General features: G+C 35.3%; 1 long non-coding RNA gene across 1 annotated transcript in view; it reads left to right on the forward strand.

Moving 5' to 3' along the window:
- The first annotated feature begins 1,487 nt into the window (after positions 1 to 1,487).
- LOC109392289 (uncharacterized) overlaps positions 1,488 to 11,205 on the forward strand; it is a 30,067-nt gene continuing 20,349 nt past the window's right edge. The window contains exon 1 of the long non-coding RNA XR_002126031.1: positions 1,488 to 1,708. This is a non-coding gene — a long non-coding RNA (uncharacterized LOC109392289). The remainder of the gene's footprint in view (positions 1,709 to 11,205) is intronic.

The following is an 11,205-nucleotide window of genomic DNA, read 5'->3' on the forward strand; positions in this document are numbered from 1 at the left end:
AGATGAGCCCAAAGAGGCCCACCCAAGACACATCATAATTAAAATGCCAAAGGTTAAAGACAAAGAGGGAATCTTAAAAACAGCAAGAGAAAAGCATTTAGTTACCTACAAGGGAGCTCCCTTAAGACTGTCAGCTGATTTCTCAACAGAATCTTTGCAGGCCAGAAGGGAGTGGCAGGAAATTTTCAAAGTGATCAAACACAAGGGCCTACAATCAAGATTATTCTACTCAGCAAGGCTATCTAACATTTAGAATGGAAAGACAGATAAAGAGCTTCCCAGACAAGAGAAAGCCAAAGGAGTTCCTGGCAACCAAATCAGTATTACAAGAAATGTTAGAAGGGCTTCTGTAAGACAAAAACAAACAAACAAACAAATAAATATTTTAAAACATAAAAAATATGAACATTAAAATGGCAACAACTACATATCTATCAACAATTACTTTAAATGTATATGGATTAAATGCTCTAATCAAAAGATATGGCAGCTGAATGGATAAGAAAACAAGACCCTTACATACACTGCATACAAGAGACTACTTCAGATTGGATGAAAGACAGAGACTAAAAGTAAAGGATGGAAAAAGATAGTTCATGAAAATGAAAAAAAGAAAAAAAGCTGGAGTAGCAATACTTATACCAGACAAAATAGACTTTAAAACAAAGGCTATAACAAGAGACAAAGAAGGACCCAGTATTCCCACTTCAGGGTATTTATCCAAAAAAACCCAAAACGCTACTTTGAGGTAATGAATCCATCCACATGTTCATTGCAGCATTATTTGCAACAGCCAGGATATGGAGGCAACCTGGGTGTCCCTGAATGGATGAATGGAAGGAGAATAGGTGGCACATATATACAATGGAATATTACCCAGCCATAAAACAAGAATGAAATCATGTCATGTGCAACAACATGGATGGACCTAGAGGACATTGTGCTGAGTGTAGTTAAGCCGGGCAGAGAAAGACAAGTGTCATATGATTTCACTTATAAGTGGAATCTAAAGTACAAAATAAACAAACAAAACAGAAAAAAAGATGCCCTGATTAAATTTTCTAAATCTTTTTAAATAAGCAATTTGTTTGACATTTTACAGTAAACTAACCTCATTAGACTAATGGAATTCTAATGCCAGACTCTCATTATAAAATTATTATTTTATATTTTTTATACAATAGACATTGTCTTTTTGCAACAATATTCTATTAATCACATCTGCTATTTTGGCACCCATGGAAAGGCAAACAAAGACTACTCAGAGTGTATCTATGCAGAGAAGCTAAATAAAATATCTGTAAAAAATTAATAAACAGAAACCTCACTGAAAGTGAAACAGCGAGGCCAGAAGGGGGAACCCTCATGCACTGCATCAATCACAATGCGCAAAAGGGGAAGCTCCTTTGTAATAGCCCTTCCAGACTTCCCATTCCTCTCTATAAAGAGCTTCCTTTTCTCTATTTTAGTGGACTTACAGGCGGCTCACCAAGGTTGCATGTACCAGGTTGCAACTCCTTATTCCTGAATAAACACATTTTGCTGGAGAAATATCTGGCTGGCATTTTGTTTATGATCAGCATGTTTGGCGGCCCTTACAGGAATCCACAGAAGACCCCTGATCTCTCTGAGGCTGGTGAGCAAACAGATGAGGCACCCACAGAGCCCACTGAGCTCCTGTTTCTCTGGCTGACCCTAGAGTTTGGGGGTAAGTATCCTCCTAGATCTGACCTTCTACCCTATTTGCATTTTGAAGCTCTCCAGGCTCTATTCAGGATCTGTTCAGAGTCTTCGCACTTTTCTGTTAAGGGCCCTGTTTGTCTTCAAGTACTTATTTTTGGCACCTCGGCTTGACTCCTTCCAGATTAAGCTGTTTCTTGAAACTGTTCATCTTCAGCCCAATTCCCTTTGGAACCAGGCTGTTTCTACTGAAACTGGTTGGCCTTCTGTCCAATTCTAGACCAGATCGTCTCATTGAAACTCCCCAAAGTGCTTATTTCTGAAGTTCCTTCTATAGTGTGGTTTAAGATTTACAAATTGAAAACATTAGTTCCTACAAAATACAGGTTATATTTTACAATTTTAAATAAGGAGTGTTATCTCTAGGGCTCTGAAGCTCCTATTCTATTTCAAAATAATGCCTTTTAGTGCTTTCTACTTATAACTTGATAATTATTCAGTAAGCGAACATCACATAGAATAATTATAAATTGTACCTAGAAAATTTGTAGAATATTTTCTCGTGTGTCTGAAAACATTGATTCCCATCAATACTGTGCAAAGATCTGTTTTGACAAGAATGATTTTGAAATTTTTTTCTTCAAATTTTTAAGTAAAATATAAGTGACTCATAGCAAATGACATAAGAATCATGCGTGTCATGAGTAAGAACTGATGACACTTTAGGAAATGTCATTAATATTTAAATTTAGAGAGAATGTTAAAATTAAAAATATTGGAACATTACATTATTGCTATAAATAAGTAAACAGATTTCTTTTTCCTTTTTTCAAAAAGTAATACAGAAAAACGTTAGGAGAAACCACTTGTTATTTCTCTTACTGACAGAAGAAGAATGTAGCAGACTCCAAACATTTGTTTCCATTTTGACAGCCCCTGGAATATATTTTGCTAATCAAGACTTCACCTTTACTTAGAAACCATGGGCAAGTGGACAACTTGAAATCCTTCACAGCTTCCTAATAAAAATATGGCAGAAAAGAATTAATTTAGCTCTATTGTTGAAAGATGAATTTGCTGTATATTAGTGCTGCTGGGTATTTTTGGTTCAGCAGCATCATGGAAATGCAAATCTTCAATTTATTCAGTGTGTTTAGGTTTAATTAGGTTAGTTTTCATGTTCCTCCAAAATAGCCTATTTATGAACCTATTTAAATTTGGTTGTGGTAATAAAGCAAAATAATTACACTACTTTGGAAAAATAACAAGTAACCTGATGGTAAAACAGTTAACTCTATGGCTAGAAGTTGGTTACAAGAAATGGAATAAATTCAAATTAAAGATAATTGCTCACCTCACAATTCATTTTTTAAAAACAAGTTTGAAATATCTACTTATAGTTCATTTTATGGAAGAGAGTTTCCTCTGCTCTAAATGATAACAAAAAATAAGTAGTTATAATACGTTTAAATTTAAAAATATGACCTCAGACTAATAGGTATGGGGAGGGCAAAACAGAGATAATCTTGCAGCATGTGTGCGCACTCATCACACACACACACACACACACACACACACACACACACACACACAACATGTTTTTCAAGAATCCAAGTATTATATATCAATATCTCTTATTTTCCTTCTGGAGTAATTTATTTAATTACCCTTAAAAATTTGACATATTAAAAGTCACATTAACAAATAATGGTAATCATAAACTTCAAATTGAGACTATTCTTTAGCTAGATATTATTTTCTATATTGTTTAAAATAATATTAATTTAAAATAAATATAAACATAAACTAATTCTTAAAAATGTAAATAAATGCAATGATTCAAAAGAAAGTAAGGTAAACTAAAAAAATGTGCATGTTTAATTGCATATTTAATCTCAAATATTTAGGTGATTTTATTTTTAAATCTCTCTTTTTAAATATTTTGTGATGCTGATGTTTTATGAATAAATCATATCTGCATTTGCTCACTCATGCATTAATATTAACATTAACAAAAAATACTAGGATACTTCACACCAATAATTTCAAGATAGTTACTGATGAGTCGATCTGATAGTCCTTTTGGAAAATATTTCTTTCTTATACACACTTTAAATATAGATAAACAAGATCCAAATCACCTTATACACATAGTGATGTGAATTATCATTTTAACATTCCATTTAATTAAATTACAAAGGCAGTTAAATGTCCACAATGTACTAAACATTGTGCTAAATACATGAATAGAGCATAGTTTCTGATCATCAAAGCAATGTAGAAATCCATACTTGATGGTGAGGTTGCTCAGATAAACTTATTACACTTGAAAACAACTCAAATCCAGAGGATGAGCCATTGCATTTTCTGTTACCCTCAGGTGAACCAACAAAAGGTTTATTTTCTAAGAGAGAGTCAAATCAATTATCAAACTAGGAAAATAGCATAATATGAAGTTTACATACCTAAAGTCATTTGTTAATGTGAAAAGAGGGCTTTCCATTGACATTCTAACATACTGAGAAAGGTCTTTTTGGTTCTTGTATTTTTTGGATTAAATATCTGGAGACCACAGAGTGAGCACTCTCTGGAGGACAATGGATAAATCATCTTTGGATAGTAGAGAAGCGTTGAGATAATCTACTTATGCTATGAAAATCTAAGGCAGTAATCTGGGGTGGAATAGATAAAATGTGACTTAAAATCAATCAATTGATAATAATCTTCAGAAATTTAGAATTTGGTGCATGTATTTTAAAACAGTTGGATTTATTTGGTTTTCAAAATGTATATAAAAATTAGGAAAATGTACAGTGTTGTTATCCATTTGGGAAGGAAAAAATGAGGCTTTAAAAATCCAAGAAAGAAACAACACAGTCTACAGTAAGTTTCACTTAACGTCAAAGATAAGTTCTGTGACTTTAAACAAAACAATGTATGATGAAACCAATTTTACCATAGACTAATTGATACATATAGGAGTTAATTTCCTATAGCACTTCATCAATTGTATGATGAAACAATATTGAACGAAACTATGTTATTCAAGGACCGGCTGTATCTGAAAGTTTCCCATAAAAGTTATAGCTTCATTTTATTAAAGAAACCATATGCAAATGGTCAAAAATATCACCCAATCTTAATGTAGGGACACACATCTTTGGTATTTAAAATGTCTAATTTTATAATTCCTTATCTATAATCAAGCAAGGAATTATTATTTTTTTAATTTCCAGAGGATACATTATGGGTTCCTGGAATCGGATGAGTACTGTGAAGAAGAGTTAGAAAAACAGGATGCGATTTCATTTAGGTGAATAAAAGAAAATCAACCCAGTTTACTTGCCATGTTTGAATGCTATCTTATGTTTAAAAATTCAGGTGAGTCAGTAAAATATTGCCCTTTAAATTTACTTTAAAATTTATATACTCACAATATATACAAATATCAAATAATTATGCTGTACACCTGTAACTAATATAATGCTACAAAAAATATTTAGGCACAAATCGGATCAAAGGATCCAAGATAATTCTCTTTCTGATATAATTATTTGATTATTAAAAGTTACAAAAATTCAAGTTGTTAATGCTGAAGGGGAGCAGAATTTTTCGCCTCAAAATGTGCCACTTTGGCATGTAAATTACTTTGAGATGAAGGAAATCAAGACTTTAAAAAATTTACATAGGGTGCCTGGCCCAGACAGAGAGTTATTACCAGAGATAAATTTTTATCTGAATGACCTATCTGTGTAACAGGGCAAACATCTGGTAACCAAGCATCTACTCTTATCATCCTTTGCATTACCCTTCTCTCCCCCTGCTCCCCCCCCCCTCCTTTGATGCTCAAGGCCCTTATCCCATTCTTTTGCTCAGGATGGCATATAAGGCTCACTCACCTGCTGCCTTTGGATGTCATATTTTTATGGGGTCCCCATATAGACAAAATTAAATTTGTTTTTCTCCTATTAATCTGTCTTATGTCAGTTTAATTATTAGACCAGTCAAAGAACCTAGAAGGACAGAAGGTAAATTTTTCCTCTCCTACAATGCCTCATTCAAAAAAGGCTACTTCATAATTTCTCTCAGGGATTTTAAGGTTCAAAAGCATTCATTGAAAAGGAATATTCTGACCTTTTCTTACTTTGAAATCTAATACAGTCCTAAAACATATTAATCTCCGTTAACAATGCATAAATATAGGATTATGTTAAAAATCTGAAATCCATCTGAGTGATTTATACTAACTTGAATGAGATGATAGTGGAAAACGTGATTGAATTTGGAGGTGGTAAATCAAAACAGCAAGTACTTTAGCCACCAAAATCTGCATTAAGCCTCACCGAAGTAGTGAAAAAAAAAGAATTTGACACCCTAAATTATGTCTGTTTGGCATAAGGATTCTAGGCTCATTATTTCCATTAAAGAGCAGACATAGGAAAAACTCTGAAAACTGAGTAGAAATCACCCATTTGTAAGAGACATTTACATTGATAAGGGAAATCACCACTTGTAAGGGTGTCTCCTTCTCTGTACCAAGAACAAAGCACAGCTAAGTCTGTAGAAACTCTTGTCAATGGAGAAGGCACAGACTTAAATCTGCATAACAACCTACGCTTGTTCGTTGTGCTTTGCCTGAAATCCTGGCTCTCCTTCACCCATCATCATTTTGGTTTAGTTGGAGATAATATTTACGGGTATGGTTCGGGACATGTAGGGGATTTACAGTTTTCCTGAGTGTCTCCCATGTGTATAGTAGTTATACATGTTATTAACCTTCTGTTTGTTTTTCCCCCCCTGTTAATCTCTTATTACAGCGGGGTGGTCTTTGGAAAAAACCTAGAAGAGTAAAGGGGAAATTATATTTCTTCCCCCACAGTAACATGAAGTTTGCATAGTTTAAACCAGAATTTCTCAGTCTTTGGTCTGGGGATAGTGAGGGAAGTGGTGGTGGTGAGAAAGTTGAATTAAATATTCTAATTACCTACTAAATAAGAATCTCAAGTGTCATAAACTGGATATCTGCATTTTTACTGGCACCCTGCATGATTCTTTCTTGCTGCTGTTATTTATTTCTATTTTCCCATCTAAGTGCCTTTGTGAAAAAAAAATTTTGGGGGCATTCAATATTATTTATATCAATTTCAGGGGTACAGCATAGTGTTAGAATTAATATAATTTAAGAAATGATCCCCTAACTAGTACCCACTTGGCACACTATACATAGTTACTACCATATTATTGACTATGTTCCCCATGCTTTACTTTACATCCCCATAACTATTTTGTAACTGCCAATTTATACTTCTTAATCCCTTCAGCTATTTTACCCTGCCTTCCAACCCCCTTCCCATCTATCACCCCAATAAATCTAGAATCCATCTGACACCATAGATAGGTCTTACAATATTATGGACTATATTCCTTATTCTATACCCTATATCCCCATGACTACTGCGTAACACCAAATTTGTACTTCTTGATCCCTTCTCTTTTTCACCTACCACCCAAACCCCCTCACATGTGGCAACCATCAAAATGTTCTTTATATCCATTAGTTTTTTTCTGTTTTGTTTGTTTGTTTTGTTCCTTAGATTCCACATATAAATGAAGTCACATTGCATCTCTCTTTCTCTGTCTGACACATTCCATTCAACACAGTGCCCTCCAGGTCCATCATATGGCCACAGATGGCAAGGATACATTCCCTTCTATGGCCAAGCAACATTCCATTGTATATATGGACCACCTCCTTTTTATCCATTCTTCCATTGACAGACACGAGGCTGCCTCCACATCTTGGCCATTGTAAACAGTGCTGCAATGAACATATGGATGCACACGTAGCATTTTGGGTTTTTTCGGATAAATGACCAGAAGTGGGATTACTGGGCAGCTCCTTCTTTGTCTCTTTTTATATAGCCTTTGATTTAAAGTCTATTTTGTCTGGTATAAGTATTGTTACCCAGCTATTTTTGTTTTGTGTTTTTCTTTTTTTCATTTCCAATTTCATGAAATATCTTTTTCCATCCCTTTACTTTCCATTTGTGTGTGTCTTTCAATCTAAACTGAGTCTTACGTAGGCAGCATATGTAAGCGTTTTGTTTTCTTATCCATTCAGTCCTCCTATGTCTTTTGATTAGAGCATTTAATCCATTTACATTAAAAGTAATTGCTGATAGATATGTAGCTATTGCCATTTTATTATTCATAATTTTGATCTTTATTTTTTCATCTTAAAGAAGTTCTTTTACATTCCTTGCAAGACTGGTTTGGTGGTGATGAACTCGTTTAGCTTTTTCTTTTCTGAAAAGCTCTGTATCTGTCCTTTGATTTTAAATGATAGCATTGCTGGGTAAAGTACCCTTGGTTGTAGGTCCTTGCATTTCATCACGTTTATTATTTTGTGGCAATCCCTTCTGCTTGCAAAGTTTCTGTTGAGAAATCAGCTGAAAATCTTATGGGAGCTCCCTTATAAATTACTAGTTGCCTTTCCTGCTGCCTTAGGAGTCTCTGTTTGTCTTTAACCTTTCCATTTTAATCATAATGTGTTTTGGTGTGGGCCTGTTTGGGACTCTGCTTCCTGAGCTTGTATGCCTTTTTCATTTGCCAGGATAAGAAAGTTTTCAGTCATTTTCTTCAAATAGACTGTCACTTCCTTGCCCCCTCTCTTCTTTTTCTGGTACCCCTATGATGTGGAAGTTGTTATGCTTGATATTGTCCCAGAGGTCTCTTAAACTAGCCTCATTATTTTTTTGGATTCTTTTTGTTGTTCTGATTGGGTGTTTTCTGCTATGCTGTTTTCCAAATCGCTGACTCAATTCTCTGCTTCATCTAGTCTGCTGGTGATTGCTTCTAGTGCACTCTTCATTTCAGCTACTGTATTCTTCACTTTTGAATGGTTCCTTTTTAAGGTTTTTATGTCCTCTTTTATGCTTGCTATGTCTTTGTTGAAGTTCTCACTAAGTTCTTTGAGCATCCTTATAACCATTGTTTTGAACTCTGTATCTGGTAGATTGTGTGCCTCCATTTCATTTAGTTCTTTTTCTGAAGTTTTCTTCTGTTCTTTCATTTGGGACATATTGTTTTGTTTTTCATTTTGGCTGCCTCTCTCAATTTGTTTCTATGTATTTGGTAGATCTGCTATGTCTTCCAGTCTTGGCTGGGTGGCCTTATGTAATAGGTGCTCTGTGGGGCCCTGGCACAGTCTCCCTAGTCACCTGTTCCAGGGCTACAGGAGCGTCCCTTGTGTGAGTTATATGTGCCTTCCTGTTATAGTTGAGTTTTGATTTCTATTAGCATGACAGTGGTTGGGATTAACTCAGGCTGATTGGCTGTGAGGTTTGGTGACATCCACAGTTTACGGGCTGCTGTGAGGGGGTCTTACCTCACTGAGAGGGATTCTCCCCAGTGGGCTCTAGTGCATGTCGGAACTGCCCTTTGTGTATGCTGCTTGTAGAGCTAATTGGGTAGTGCTCTGCTGTGGTCTGAAGCCAACCTGCAAGTATGTTCATTCTGGGGCCTCTTGGGAGGGGCTCGGGTGCAGGTCCAGTTCGCCCACTGCCTGTGAATGGCAGGAGACTACCTGGAAGGAGATACAAAACAATCCACAGTTGTTCCCTGCCTGTGTTAAACCTAGAGGTGGATGGGAGAGGTTACGCTGTGAACTGAAGATGTCTGTCACCAGTATTGAGTCTGGGGTAGCTCTGCAAAAAGCCAGAACACTCTGATGCCTGCTGCCACCTGCTGGCTCCCTTAAGGTTCAGGCACTGATAAAGCCTTGTTCAGTACCCAAATTGGGTGAGAGAGAGAGTCTCAGGGAATCACTAGAGTGGGAAGAGTTGTGGTCACCAGGTTAATGCAGATTCTGGTTCAGTGTCAGCGCTGAGCTTGGAACTACTCAGCAAAAGTCTCAGCACACCAAAGCCAGTCATCACCCACCTGGGGCTTGAAGATTCCAGTAGTTTTACAGGAAGAAGTGCAATGCAGGTGGGGCTGGCTGCTTACTGAGAAAGTGCCTCCAGTGTTAGGGGAGTTGGGTGGGTGGGGTCCCCTCCTACAAGTCTTTACATGGCTTCTTGTTTATATCCTTAGCTATAAAACTTCTGTTCAGCTAGACTTCAGATGGTTCTCCAGGTTTACTGTTCTATAATTTAATTGTCATTGTAATGTATTCACGGAAGGAAGCAGGCAAGCGTTTATCTACTCCACCATCTTGGATCTCTGCATGATTCTTATGTTTGCTAAATTTGGAGTGGCACTAATTTTTAGCATTTACTAGTGCTAAATCATTAAAAACTATATTATTAATTGAACACGTATTTTCAGCTAATTAAAGAAAATAAGATTACAAATGCCCAACATTTGGATGTGATTATTAATTTTTTCAGAAATTCACACCACAGCTGAATATTCATTCATTAACTAGATTGATTAAAATAATTATTGAATACTTAGAACTCATTTCTACCCCCATCAAAATGCATAATATAAACCAGGAAACCTACTATGGTCAATATAAACTAGAAGAATCAGATGTTCATACAGTCATATCTAATTTGCCCAGATAATCTACTCTTTCAAGATTGATTCAAGTCTCTTATTGTGTATTTCACTTTTAAAGTAACCATACCTACTGAAAGCTATGATTTCATGATGTGGAGACAAGATGCACAATACGAGAACTGTAAACTACCTATATAATGTCCTTTTGTTATAGTAACAAAAAATAGAAAGCACAATATAAGTATTGACCTGTGCCATTTTAAGAGTAGTTTCTCATATAAATTAGTAGGATAAATATTACCTCAATACAGCAACTAGCTGTAAATTTCATTTCTTGTGAGTAAATGCAAGTGGCACCTGCTTCACCAAAATAAAAAACATTTTATTTCAACACACACACACAGACACACACACGCACATCCTTCTGACTTAAAATCTCAAATAGAATCAAAAGAAACAAAACATGTCATTGTTAATCTTTGAAAATGAAATGACAGTAGATAAGTCAAAGTTACATTAGAAATACCAGAAGAGTTATTTATCTCTGAAATTATTTTCTCAAATAATATGCATAAAGATAGGTAGTATTTATTTAAATATAAAAGTAAATTTACCTTTATGTATGCATGCAGTCATACATGCTAACAAAGAAAGCACCCATATACAAATGAATGCAAATGATCTAAGCAGGCTGTATTAAAAGAAAAGTTGATGTCTTACATAGATTTCTAGGCTATCTTGCAACATAATAGAAACTAGTGAAAATCCATTATCTAATGACTTTGACCTGTATTATGGAATTTGGTTTCTTTAAAAGGACTACCATAGTTAGAATTAAAATTGCCTTACACACCCCATAACATTCCTAGGATAACAGAACTCCAGAATAAAAACAAAGAAATATTTTAGGTCCATAAATACTTTCTTTTTTTTTTTTTTAGCTGAGCCATTCCGCCGCCTGTTGGCAGCTCAGCTCGGGCCAGGACTCTAACTTGATTTTATCTTACATATATATATATA

Source organism: Hipposideros armiger, unplaced genomic scaffold (assembly GCF_001890085.2).
Source record: "Hipposideros armiger isolate ML-2016 unplaced genomic scaffold, ASM189008v1 scaffold_323, whole genome shotgun sequence".
In the NCBI taxonomy this organism is placed as follows: Eukaryota; Metazoa; Chordata; class Mammalia; order Chiroptera; family Hipposideridae; genus Hipposideros; species Hipposideros armiger.